The sequence below is a fragment of the Octopus bimaculoides genome, chromosome 1 (genome assembly GCF_001194135.2).
Source record: "Octopus bimaculoides isolate UCB-OBI-ISO-001 chromosome 1, ASM119413v2, whole genome shotgun sequence".
Classification (NCBI taxonomy): domain Eukaryota; kingdom Metazoa; phylum Mollusca; class Cephalopoda; order Octopoda; family Octopodidae; genus Octopus; species Octopus bimaculoides.
The window spans coordinates 153,964,567-153,977,716 of NC_068981.1; the positions used below are offsets into that span (position 1 = coordinate 153,964,567).

At 37.6% G+C, this 13,150-nt stretch overlaps 1 protein-coding gene across 4 annotated transcripts in view; it reads left to right on the forward strand.

The window, feature by feature from the left end:
• LOC106868429 (mitoguardin) overlaps positions 1 to 13,150 on the forward strand; it is a 43,354-nt gene that overhangs the window by 3,198 nt on the left and 27,006 nt on the right. Inside the window, exon 1 of one of the 4 annotated variants that reach the window (XM_014913678.2) lies at positions 322 to 601. The exons of 1 other annotated variant lie outside the window; for it this stretch is intronic. The gene's annotated coding sequence lies outside the window, so the exon portion shown is untranslated. Of the gene's footprint in view, positions 1 to 321; positions 602 to 708; positions 1,027 to 13,150 lie in introns of those variants that run through there. 2 more of the 4 variants (XM_014913676.2, XM_014913673.2) reach the window with 2 other exon arrangements.

The following is a 13,150-nucleotide window of genomic DNA, read 5'->3' on the forward strand; positions in this document are numbered from 1 at the left end:
CTCGGGTGGTCAACGCGCATTTTTTTTCATATTCGGTTTCCACATACTTGTTAACACCCCCCACCCCAGCTGGTTAATTTTTTTTTTGTTCCCGGGTGAGGATCTTTATATTGACCCGAATTCCACGCTCTGAGAACTTTCAAGAGAGCGTGGAATTCGGATTCTGCGGTTTCGTTTTATTACCGACACACTTCATCTTCTCAGACTGAAAATTATTAAAAAAAGAAAAAAGAAGAAGAAAAAAGAGAAAGAAAGAAAGAGAACGACATGAAAAGACAAGCGTTGTTAGGTAAATAACACTAGCTGATGTTTGCGTCATAAACAACGAAATAACATGCTTCACCGCTAGAGTTCTTTGTTGTGAATGGAGTATAATGTTATAATTTAGTGCCAGGTGAGCTCTGAATGAGCAGACCTACAATCAAAGGCATTCCAGTTATGACCAACCTATCTTTCCTAGGACTACATTATCCGACTGTCCTGTCTTTTGTTTTCTAACACGGTAGGGCATGGTTGAAGGACATTTGATTGTTATTTCTAGCAAGACGATCCACCGCGAAGAAGACCATCTAGTTATTTAAATCGGTGATTATCATAAAATGTAAGGGACATTATATTTAAGTACGAAGGATAGGGCAAAATACAATTTGGTTAAAAGAAAATATTGTCTAACAATTGTTTACATTGATCAAGCCGGTGATATGAAGTCCATGTGATAAATGTATTTCCGGTAGAGAGTGCTTCCTGTTTGATCGCTGCTAGCAAGTCGTTTGTGTATTTATCTTTCTCCATCATGTTTTGTCTTCTTTCACATATTTATAGCTTTAAAATGCCGCTTTGCTTCTCGTCTACATTCTGTCAACAGCAACCGCTGTATCATCTTGCATGGATACCAACAACTGCAAATGAAGTGAAATAAAGTGAAGCAATCACTAAATCTTATGTTAAAACGGGAACAATTCTACTTCAACATAGGAAGGCGACCTCTAACGGAAACCAATTATTTCTTACACACCTTCTTCTTACGTAAATATAGAGTTTTCTTTGATATTAATCCATATGTATGTATTCTTAGATGTGGTATATTATTTTTATGCCACGTAGGTATTTACTAATCCCTTTATGCAAACAGTTGACCTTTCATTTTGTACATTCCATGTTCCTATCAACACCAGTTTCCAACCTGTTAAATGTGTTAGTTTCAATATTCTGTTTCTGTTATTTTCTTAGGCTTCCGCAGCTTTACACATGTCATTCATTCATATTTTTCTATCGTCCCATTTTTTGCCTCTTGGAATATTGAAAGTTATCGTTTCAATTTCTGCAAAATATTCTCAGCTTCGTCTAGTTTAAAAGGAAAATATGGAAATATGTTATATTTTTACGTTAGAGGACAACTATAGCTTGTTTTATTATTCGTGTACAATGACAAACTGAATTGACTGAATTCAGCTACCCATAGATTTGCACATACAATGATTATTTTTTTAAATAAAAATATTTCATCCATTCATTTTCCTGTATTTCTTCACCTTTCACACTTGAAACTTCCCATTATATCTCCATGTATTTACCCATCGTTTCTAATGTTGTTATCCATCATAATAATTTTACTATGCCATTCCAAATATATATCTGTTAACCTGTATATATATATATATACACACACACACACCTGTTAAGCTCTATTCTCTCTATGAAACATCTTTACTCTCTCCAACAATAAGAAAAGATATAGTTTATTTACCTATAGTATTCATCTCTACTCTGTTGTGTTGACGATCGTAAATTACGATTAAATAAATCCAAGTGCAATTAGAGAGTAGACCGACAAGCAGCTTGTATATCGATGTCTAGCCATGTGCTTAATTTTGCATGCAACTCTGCATTCAATTAAGTTAATAAGTTGTACATATTGTCTGTGTATGAAGTAACTTCATTAATTCTGTCATTGTGGTTTACAGTTCAAATAGATTTCGTTTTGGGGTGATTTTTTGTTGTTGTTATTTTTGTTAAAATACGTGCTAGACGATAAAGAGTTGAACTTAGGATTCCTTTTAGGCTCTCCGATATTTGTAGAAGGAAAGGAAAAGTTATTCTCAGGCTGGAGACCTGAATGCTCGCAACAAAGTAAACTCCGATAAAGGGCTGAGAGTCGTATTAAACCGGCGGGTGCTTAAGTCTTCCACTCATTGTATCACTAGTGTCCAAATATTCCTTTTTTAAACGATTCAACACAATTCCACACATTGTGGAGAAGGTCACCCATTAATGGGAAGGATGAAAGATGAAGTGAATTCTAAGGTGTTTGAACACGAAACACAAAAAATGTTATTTCGTATAGCAAAGTATTTGGTGGGTAGTAAAGGACATGGACTGCACTCGCTTTTGGTTATTTTTATTTTTTTCTACAGAAACCCACCTTTTCGACTCCGAATCTGAAAGAAGAAATCGGCATTTCAAAAGACCCGCAACCACATGCTCACTTTCTGTCACAGATGCGCTGACGGAGTGGAGGGGGTGTTAATTTATTTATTTTTGAAAAATTGAAATTTTAGCAATTTTTTTTTTCAGAATCATAATCTCCGTATTTTTCTACGTATTTCGCCAAAAGAAAAAAAAAAAAGAATTCTAAAAAAAGTGGAAAATTGGGAGAGGATTCAAATTTAGAAATGCTGATTTTTTTTTGCAGATTCGGAATCTCCGCAGTTGAAAAAGTGGGTTTCTGTAGGAACCTTCCCCCCACGAAAGGCGGTGCGGTTCATGTCCTTTACCTCCGCCTGTATTTGTACCCAGCTCTGTTGAGTTTGCCTATTGTCACTAAAAATAATTTTAAAATTTAGGTAGAAGTCTAGTTGTTTTGTAAGGCAAGGGCTTAGTCAATACCAGCAACAAAGTACTTGACTGGTTCTTTATTTTATCGATTCTCCAAGAAAAGCAAAGTTGACCTTGGCGCGATTTGAACTCAGGATGTTAAGACTGGGAGCAAATACTACAAGGCATTTTTTTCTATTGTTCTATCAATTCTGCCAATCCACTACCTTATTATTATTGAGTTCAAATTCCCCCGAGGTCGACTTTGCCTTTCGTCCTTTTGGGGTCGATAAATAAGTACCAGTTGTGTAATGGGGGCAATCTAATTGACAGGCCTTCTCCCCCAAAATTTCAGGCCTTGTGCCTAGAGTAGAAAAGAATTGACTAGTCTCCTCCCCCAAATTTCAGGCCTTGTGCCTATAGTAGAAAGGATTATTATTATTATTATTGTTTCTGATATAGGCTAAAGGACACGAGTTGTCAGAAAGTAAGTAGAGTTGATTAAATCGATCCCTGTACCTGAACGAGGATGATTTTATTTACCACGATTCAAATTACAAAGCATTTAACTACACCAGTGAAAAGAAAACAGAGACGTACAAAAACCGAAAGATAATTTATACTAAACAATCCAAAAGCTTTTACACAAACTGAAACACAGACACACACACAACGTAGATAGTTTGTTATGTAAGTGATCTAATTACTAGTTTTTCTGAAAGTACAGTTGGTAGAATAAGAATAGGATAGAGAAAGTTCAGAGAGCTATTACGTCTATTGGCGGCAACAAAAGGTCTCTCTCTCAGAATGAAAGGCAGAATATATGGTGCTTGTGTATGAATGAACAGCAGTACTACATGATAGTGAAATGTAGGCTGTAAATGCAGAGGACATGTGAAGGCTTCGAAAGAAAGGAAGCTAGCATGCTCCACAGGATGTGCAGTACCAGTGTGCATGTACAACAAAGTGTAAATGCGTTGAGAGAAAAATTGGACATAAGGGATATAAGATGTTGTGTACAAGAAAGAACACTGCACTGGTATGGTCATGTAATGTGTATGGATGAAGACAGCTGGATAAAGAAGTACTGATAGCTAAGTGTGGATGGAACCTGTGGAAGAGGAAGAAGTGGCACAAAGTAGTTAAAATGACCTCCATATGTTGTTGAGCATCACAGAAGAGTTGACAAAGGACTGAGATGATTGATCATTTGCTGTGCCCGGGAAGACCCATCCATTTAAGCCAAAATACAGTTCTAAAGCCATGTCGTTTATGTTTATGCCCTTGCACATAGTCTGTCTCTGATGAATTCCCCTGCCCAAACTGCTCTGCCAAATGTACACCTTCCCTCCACCCATGTTTACCACTCACTGCGACCTACTCCCCTTTCCCATTCTTGCTAACTTACCTATTCACCCACCTTGTTGAATACTCTGTAACTTCAGGGTATGCCCCAACTCATCTTGACCACCATTTTCTCCATCATCTCTCTCCCCTCTCTTTCCAATTGAGGTAGCCATGTATCTCCTCAGCAGCAAAGCACCTATTTCTGCTCATCATACTTTGATTCCTCATCACCTGACACAAAACCACATAAAAAGCACCCAAAGTGCACCCTGTAAAGTGGTTGGCATTAGGAAGAGCATCCAGCCATAGAATCCTGCTAAAGCAGATAGTGGAGCTTAGCAACTAACTTATGAAGTATTGAACAAATGTAGGAGAGATTAAGATAAGCACAAATTTATATTATTAGTTTTACCCTTATGGTTGCTTGGAACTCTGCATTGGATGTTGCGAGTGCATTTGGAAGCAATAAAGTGTTCCTCATCAAAGAATGCTTTATTGCATTACGCTACAGAGAAGTAGTGTTGACACTAGTTATCTGTACCCTAATGCAATAATGTGTTCCCTGATGATACATTCTCGTTAAGCATCCAAATGCACTTGGAAAACCTAATACAGGGTTCCAAGCAACTATAATATAAACTTGTATTTACCTTAATCTCGCATATATATATATATATATATATATATACACATACACATAGGCACAGGCATGGCTGTGTGGTAAGAAGCTTGCTTGCCAACCACATGGTTCCAGGTTCAATCCCACTGTGTGACACCTTGGGCAAGTGTCTTCTACTATAGCCTTGGGCTGACCAAAGCCTTGTGAGTGAATTTGGTAGATGGAAACTGAAAAAAGCCTGTTGTATATATGTATATATTTATGTGTGTGTGTGACTTTGTGTCTGCTTGTATCCCCGTCACCACTTGACAACCGGTGTTGGTATGTTTATGTCCTTGTAATTTAGGAGTTCGTTAGAATAAATACTAGACTTTAATAAAAAAAATAAATCCTAGGGTTGATTTGTTTGACTAAAACCCTTCAAGGCGGTGCTCCAGCATGGCCACACTCAAATAAAAGAATACATATACATTCAAATACTTCTTTTCCAATGACACACAGTTGGCAAGAAACAGTCATGAAAAGCTGTTTCCTGTCTTTGCAGCAAATTTCGACACTACCAAGTTTCTTTCCTCCACTTCACTTAATTGGCCTTCATTTAAGAAGGTAATCATTTCTTTGATAATGAATATCAATATCTCTGAGAACAAGGTAAAACATTTGTTGGTTCCAATTTCAGTACCACTAAAAATCCACCCATTTATACTATCTCTCCTACCCATCATGAAAAATGTTTTGGAGGTAAAAAAAACATTTTCGTTAATCTCCACTACAATCAAGTTTGCTAGCATCATCAGTGTCTCTAATTATCGACTGTGAGCAAGTATATATTCACTTCAATCATTCTCCTCAAAGTTATACCAACAGACTATTGTATACACCCATACTTGCAGCTCATTTTATGATACTTTGTGAGAACAGTCAACTCACTACTAGTGGAATTGCTGAATAGCTTTGTAAAGAAGTAATTTTGATTTTGAGATAATGAATTCTTCAAGCACATTCTTTTTAAACAGTTATAGCAATTCCACTTCCTCATGCCAGCTTTCCTTGAGACATCCACAAAACACATGAGTTTTTGACATGGCCACCATTTCTTGTTTTCAACAGTCCACCATTTAGCCATCACATCTTTCCCTCCTCATCTCAACTCTTCATACCATCAGGAATCATTTGTTCAAAATGCATTTCTAAATTATACAAATCTAGAAGCAATATTGACGAAATATTTTTACTAGTGGCAAATATGTTCATACAAAAGTAAAACTGCAGTATCTCAGATTCTGAGAAACTGAAAGAATACAATAGTAAAATTTTCACTATTCCCATTACTTTTATTTGAGTTAAGTGATAGAGCACCGTATTAATATTTTCGTTATCAAATATGTCATTTACATTATTTTACTCAGCTATTCTGTAATAGTCACAAAGGAATGTTTGTAATTTGATGTAGAACAAGTACATCATGTGACTTTTTTGTTTTCTTCATTAATATTTACACATACATATGTATGTACACACACACACTCACATATACATCTGCATGGCTTCTTGTTATTTGTCATCTCTTTTAGGTTTGCTCTCTTGCAGTGAGTTTTCACCATTTCTACCCATGTTTTCGTTGAACTTCAGCTTCTGCAGGTTCCTTCTATATGGATGCCCTGTCACTTCTTTACCCAACTAATGTCCATCATGCACATTGTGTCTCATTCTTTACTCAACTGTCACCCTCCATACACACTACGTTTCATTCCTCATATCTAGTTTCCTTCTCAATTCATTTGTTCTCTGTCACTCATTCATACTGACATTACACAATCAGTGGATTTTGTTCATCTCGTTTCTCACCTGCATTTGCTCATCATCTACATTCAGTGCCCATGTTTTGCTGTTATGCAAGCATCACATAGTCTGACCTTCACTTAACATGTTAACCACCCTGGCTTGTTACTGAAACTTACCAGTGATGTTACATATTTCCGGTCACACTGCATGCCATTTGATTACAAGGAAATATAACTTTTTTATGCATTTTTACAGTATTTCATAATTAAACTTTAATATTCAACACTTATGTTATTTAAATATTCTTGGAACTATGTCAAAGATACATCATCGTCATCATCATTTAGTATCCATTGTCCATGCTGGCAGGGGTTGGATGGTTTGACCAGGGCTGGCAAGCTGGAAAGTTGTACCAGACTCCAGTCTGATTTGGCATGGTTTCTACAGCTTGATGCCCTTCCTAATGCCAACCATTCCAAGAGTGTAATGGGTGTTTTTATGTGCCACTGGCATGGGTGCCATATGTGTGACACCAATATCTACCATAACTACGATTTCACTTGGTTTGATGGATTTTCTCAAGCATGGTGTAATGCCAAAGGTCTTAGTCGATTGTCAATGCTTCCACGAGGCTCAATACTTAGAAGGTGGCATCGGCCACCTTACCTCCGTGAAGCTCAATGCTTAAAAGGTGGTTTTTATGTGCCTCCAGCATGGGTGCCAGTTATGTGACACTGACATCAGCCACAACTACATTTTCACTTGGCTTGATGGGTCCTCTCAAGCACAGCACATCACCAAAGGTCTTAGTCACTAGTCATTGCTTCTGTGAGGCTCAACGTTTGAAGATCATACTTCACCACCTTGTCCCATGTCTTCCTGGGTCTACCTCTACCACATGTTCCCTCCACAGTTAGAGAACAGCACTTCTTTACACAGCTGTCCTTGTCCATATGCGTCACATGACCATACCAGCACAGTCATCTCTTGCACACCACATCTGATGCCTCTTATACCCAACTTTTCTCTCAAGATTCTTACACTGTCATACATGCACACTGACATTGCACACACAGCGAAGCAAACCAGCTTCATTTCTTTCAAGCGTATGCAGGTCCTTGGCTGTCTCCTTTCATGTTTCACTGCCGTGTAGCATAGCTGTTCACACATAGGCATCATACTGTCTGCCTTTCACTCAGAGGGAGAGGCCCTTTGTTGCCAGCAGAGGTAAGGACTCTCTGAACTTTGCCCAGCCTATTCTTATTCTTGCAGCTCTGCTCCTGGAACATCCATCTCTGCTACTAACTTGGTCACCTAGATAATGGAAGCTATTCTACTACCTCTAGCTTACCCCACTGGCAGTTGATGGGGTCTATTTTCTGTACATTTTTGGTGTTTATTGTACCTGTGCACTTTTCACACTCAAAAATTATTTTCCCTGTTAATCTTCCTCTGATATTGCTGCACTTCTTATGTGTCCATAGCTTGAACCAGGTACATCTTATGGAGTTTCTACCAACGCCTTTCCTACAGATTGAGCAGGGCCATCTACCTGAAGGGATTTGTGATTTGTCTGCTCTCCTATTTACTAAGACTTTGGTTTTAGCTAGATTAATTCTAAGGCCCTTTGATTCTTTACCTTGCCTCCATGCCTGACATTTCTTCTCTAGTTCAGGTAATGATTCAGCTATAAGAACAAGGTCATCAGCACAGAGGAGCTCCCAGGGGCATCCATCTTAAATTCTTCTGCCATTGCCTGGAGGACTATGATGAACAAGAGGGGGGTGAGAACTGATCCTTGGTGAACCCCTGCTTGTACCCTGAATTCCTTGCTATACTTATTGCTAACCTTCACCTTACTGACTGTCCATGTACATGGCTTGTACAGCTCTCACCAACCACTCATCTATCCCTAGCTTCCACATTGATCACCAGATAAGGGAGCGGGGGACCCTGTCAAAGGCTTTCTCCATGTCAACAAAAGCCAGGTAGAGGAGTTTATTTCTGGCTAGCTATTTCTCCTGCAGTTGCCTAACTAGGAATATAGCATCAGTTGTGCTCCTGCTTGGCAGAAATCCAAACTGCATCTCATCTATGCTAATTCTCTCTCTAATTAATTGGGTTATGACCCTCTCCATGACATCACCTAGTCTTAGACATTCGATACCTCTATAATTATTCCTGTCTGAGGCGTTACCTTTGCCTTTGTAGCAGTTGACTATGATGCTGCTACACCAATCATTGGGTATGACTCCCTTATGGACAACCTGATTAACTATATGGGTGACTAGGCTATATCCTACTCTACAAGATATTCTGAGTATCTCAGCAGTAATACCTGATGGGCCAGAAGCCTTCTCTGTCTTCATGTCCTTAATTGCTTTATTCACTAAGCGACTGTTGATTCCGATACACCATGGAAGATACCAGGTAGCTGCCCGACGGGCCCATTGAAATCCCCAGCCACAAAAATAAGATCCTTGTCACTTGTCTTCAAGGTAGCCTGCAGAAGAATATCATAAAAACAGCCCTTTTGTTTACTCGGTAGATCCGTTTGTGGGGCATAGGTAGAGATAATTGTCACTATACTATTCTGCATAACTAGCCTTAGCTTAAGTACTCTATCGCACACTCTGACCACCTCTACGACCTTATCCACCCATTTCTTTGCAAGAAGTATGCCCACACCACCTACCCCATTGCTGTTACCTTCCCAGAAGATTTTATACCTATGTGTCTTGCCTGTGAGGAACCTGGCTGAAGCTCCTCTCCACCTTACCTCTTGAATGCAACATACATCAACATGCCTCCATTCAAGCATCTAACAATCTCACTAGACCTACCTTTCAATGTGCCTGCATTGACAGTGCCAACTGTGAGAACTGGGAAAGGGATGTGGGAGGGAAGATAGGAAGAGGGGATGATATTTAGTACCTGAAAAGAAGGTTTCAATGAATGTTTGATAACAAACATGTCACATCAGTTGTTCTCATTTTAACCTACCATCATTCAATCATGTTAAAATTGCTGCACCTATTGGAAGTGAGTGTCATATAAGCATTATTGCTGCAAACATAAATGGGTCAATGTTTAAATTAAGTAAATGAGCTGCTATTGGTAAGTCCATTACATATAAAGAAAAAGGAGTAGGTGGTTTGTTAATTTACTTTGTTAAATTTGTTAATTTACTAAGTAATGCATCTCCTTTTGGCACATGCAATAGTGTGGATGATTGTTGGTGGTGGTGGTGGGGAGCTATGCAAGTCTTCTGGTACAGAAACAAGGCAGAGCCTTGTAGGGGTTTCCGGTGTAAGAGAAGAGATTTCCGGTATAAGTGTTGGGGGCAGGAGCAGGTGGGTGCATTGAGGATAAAAGGCCAGCTTCACCTCAGGAAATAGCAGCTAAGATAGAAAGACACTAAGGGTGCAGAGAGAAAGAGATAAAGAATAAAATATTTTCTCAAATTATGAAAATCACCCATGCTAGCATGGAAGGCAGACATTAAATGATGATGATGATGATGCACCACTGGTGGTGCATATGGCAGTTGTGTGAAGTTTGTGATGGAACCACTGGTGGTACATGTGGTTAATGTGTTAAAGAGAAAATCTCTGTTGCCAGCAGAAGCAATACATCTATGAACCTTTTTCACTCTGTTCTTATTCTGGTTACTGCTTGAATATATATCAGGAACATAGCCTCTGTAATTCTGAATCTAAAAGAAAAATCTTAGTGCAGAGGCATGAACTAAAGAATGAAATCAGTTTACATCATAACTCATTCTTTACTTTAAATTTATTTGAGGAAACCCCTACAACAGTAGTAAGGGACCCTTTTTTAGTACCAAGAATGATTTGCAAATGAATAAAAGCCCAAGGAGATGCATTAGTGCTGAAAAAAAAAAAGAATCTTTAATGGAATATTATTGTTAGAGGTTTGTATCATCATGGAAATTCAATAAAAATCAAAAGCTGAGGTGTGATAATTAACCATGAAGAGAAGAAATATTTCTCATTTTAAATAGAGCCATTCATCAAAGAAGAATAAGATTTGGATTAGTGCCTTTAAATATCACTTAGGGAACTTACAAGTCTACAGTAATCCTAACAGATTAACTGAGAGAGAAAATTGATAATACAGTCATTAATAAATGTTTGACATATAACTTAAGATTAGCACATAAAAAAAGGTTATCTAAATTGTTATATAACTTCTTTTTGAGAGATTTATGTGGAGGAATTGTACAACAAATGAAGTTGAGATTATTTTTCTGTTTTAAATCAAATAATCTTATCTGTGGGCTTTTTGTTAAGTATGGTTGTTGCATTAATATTTTGCTAAAAGGCCAATGGTAATAATAACTAAGACATTGGAACAATAGAGTTGATAGTTTTTGTTTCCAGTTCAGCACCAAACTGTTCCAAGTTCAAATCCCATTTGGGTCAAATTGATAATAATCTTGGCTTTGTGCTTAGTTAAAAGAAGTCAATAATGTATCATACTCCCTTGGCCTGCTAAAAATAACTGCCAAATTTCCTGTAAATCACACTCTACTGTGTCAAAAAGATGACACCTATGACTGTAGTATTAACTACATGATACAAGAAAAATAAAGGACAAAATGATCTTAATTGGAACCTTTTTGGTCATTAAGGCATCCTTTTGGGAACAATGTATAACAGACAACCTCTCTAGTACCAATGGCTTAATAAAATATACTATTTCATGCTGCTAAGTGGTTAGAAATATGAAGGGCATCCAATCAAGAAAATTATGTTGAAAATAGCAAGATTGATGGGCTTTTTCTGTTGTTGTGTTATTGTGCATATCATTGGCACTCTGTCAGTTATAATGACAAGTATTCCTGTTGATCTAGTCAATGGAACAGCCTGCTCATGAAATGAATGAAAATCAATGAACGCTCGAAAGACATGTGTACCCTAACGTAGTTCGCAGGGAGATTCAGCATGACAAGGCCCCATTTTTGCTAGTTGTGTGGACTAAAGGACATGAAGTAAAGTGTCTTGCTCAAGGTTACAAAGTGCCACCAGGAATCGAACTTACAACCTTACGATTGTAAGTCAAATACCCTAACCACCAAGCCATGCGCCTTCCCTTTGTGTATATCAGATATATAATGAAGGACCATGGCAAACAGCATGATATCTTACTAAAACAAACCCAACAGTAAAATGTTGACATTTTTGTGAATGAGTGACATGAAATTACAATTAGAACTTTCAACTTGTCTCCTCAAGCACTCCCTTCTTTCTCACTTTGTGAAAGTTTCTCTTTTTTTTCTCTCTCATTGCTCCCCCTCTTCATCTTTCTAACTTAATATAAAAACACCTATAAAAACACATACATAATCAATATTATAATATATTATGGTGTGATAAATCTGCTTCACTTTACTGGAATCTAACATAGTAATCAACAATTTTTGGTTTGATCTAATATTTGGTACATGTTTATACCCTTTCTTGTTTATTTTCATGTCTGTACACTGCCTATTAGAATTAGCTATTGACTCAGTCACATCTGTGAATATACTCAGGCTTAGTAATGCCTGGGTAGCTACAGGTGATGTGGTCAACCACCTCATCATGTCAGTTGCATAGTCTGCACTTGATGTGAGCATCTCTTTCCACTGTTTTATTTTTTGTAATTGTTTGTGGCTAGGCATTGTTCTTGGGCAGCTAGAAGCAGACTTTCTGTTTTTGCATTTAGTCCAGAGTTTTTGAGATATTGTTGGGTTTCACTCTGGCTTACTTTCTGTTGAATTCTGTGGGATATTAGCTATAAAGTGGATTTTCTTCTCTCTCTCTTTTATTTTCTTTAGTGATGGTGATAAAATTTTGGAATTTGGTTTTGATTTTGTCTTTTCTGCTATTTTATCCTTTAGCATTCAAATTATTCTGTCAAATGTTCTGTTTATTTATTCACATTGTTTTGAATTAATCATGCATTATCTTGCAACTTTGAGATTTCAATGATGTGATTGTATAGTTTTAGAATGATACTGTAGGGTAGGTGTGAGAGGTCCACTCTAACTGGTTTGAACATAAAACAGGTAGAATACTTGGACCAGATATGGCCGGTTTAAATACTAAGGTTTTAATCTTTCTTGTTTAGCGTAGTTAGTTTCATATAAGTGTATTAATGTAATTATCATTCTCATTTGTGTGTGTGTGTGTGTGACCAACTTTTCTTTTCTAATTGAGGTAGCCATGTACCTCCTCTACTGCAAAACACCTGTTTCTGTCCCTCTATCATACTTTAACTTCTCATCATCTGGCATAAAACCACCTTCCTCAATACTACCCCTACCCACAGTTGAGGGTCTTGTCTTGTGGATTTACTTGATAATTTCACTAGTGCTGGTGGCATGAAAAAGCACCTAATAGTTTTTGTAAAGTGGTTGGGATTTGGAAGGACATCTATCCATAGAAGCTATGCTAAAGCAGACATTGGAGCTTGGCACAGTTCTCTGACTTGTTGGCTCCTGTCAAACCATCCGACCTATATCAGCATGGAAAACAGATAGTACGATGATTATATATATATATATATATATATATATAT